Here is a 1,457-nt window from a genome sequence, read left to right as displayed (position 1 = left end):
TCAGCATTTTGAGGTCAGCGAATTACTAATTTCCAAAACTTTCATAATTAGGGAATCGATACAAATTTCAATTGACTTGATCAAGGTTGACGAAACTTGCAATGTACATTGAAGATACTATGATATAATATAACTGAAAGTCGATTAGCATTTTTACTAAACCTAGTTACTGATTTACCTATTTAATTAACATAATTAGGGACACAAGGGACCGTGGATAATTAAAATATGCGCAAGGTAAACATGACGAAGTGCGTTTTGCCTCAATCCCCCTCCCCTGAACGAAAGTTTGGAAGTGTGAAAATCTAACCAAGCCTCATTCTCCATCAGCATACCTACAATCGGTAATATAGTCGCTATGCACGCATTCGCTCCAACCCCCCTCCCGCATACTCCCTCTAGAATCAATCTTCCTTCAGCGCCAACTCGACAATGGCGCAACCAACAGAATGAAATGAATTGAAACAGTGTATCCAAAATGATTATCACGTTATTTTACCCGTACGCTGAATCACATGTATTCCAAAGGAATGCTGGTGTAGCGCCGGTGCCTGGCCTGGTACACGACAATATAGCGCGATATTTTGCGATAAATAAAAACGCGTAGCGGGATGTGCGATAGAAAAAAAGGTGCGATTTTTGCGCACGGTAATCAAATACAGCCAACCCCCCTCCCACCCACCCCCCGCCTCAAACACAGAAATTGAGTTTACCATGCGCGTGTTTTATTATCTACGGCCCTAAGACTGGAGGAATTGATGAGCAATTATTTTGTATTAGTCAAAGATATTTTTCGTTTTCATGTCAGCTAATTTATTATTTGCATATCTAATGAGCTTTCACAGTTTGGCATATATAGCTTGAAGGACTTGACCAAATGCAATTACACATGCGGTATAAAGTGGTGATACAATGACAGCAGTCAAAGCAATTTAGTATTTTTATTTCAGTTAATGACATATTTGTATACTTAATGACCTTTGGAATTAATCTGTTGTGAATTTTGTTCATGATGTTGATCTTAACAGTTCCAATGAAGATGCAAAACTTGTGGCAAAAGTTTCAATTTACAGACAACTGCAATATATACTGAAACACGTGAGCATTTTCAGTTCAAATCTGGTTTTATTTGGCTTCCTGTCCTTGGTTGCTAAGGCAAGGCAAGTTATAAAATTTTGATATTTTGGCGCGTGTTTTCTTTCTAATATGAGGATAGGGAATCTTGACCTGAAATATTCACTTTCGCACAAAATATTCGTATTTTGACAGCACGCAATGAGTGACAGTTTTTAAATACTGAGAATATTTGAGCAGCTTTAACTTCTTGTTGTTTTTGCAGTTGCGCAGAAAAAGAAGATCAAGTTTTCCACGCATGTTGACAACATCTTTCACCCTCCACCATCCGGTGATACAAGATTTCGTTGAGGAGATTTGAAAAACCGCGCCACATTGGCCTT

This window comes from Ptychodera flava, chromosome 19, assembly GCF_041260155.1.
Source record: "Ptychodera flava strain L36383 chromosome 19, AS_Pfla_20210202, whole genome shotgun sequence".
Lineage (NCBI taxonomy): Eukaryota > Metazoa > Hemichordata > Enteropneusta > Ptychoderidae > Ptychodera > Ptychodera flava.
Note: the sequence above shows the minus strand (reverse complement) of the source record.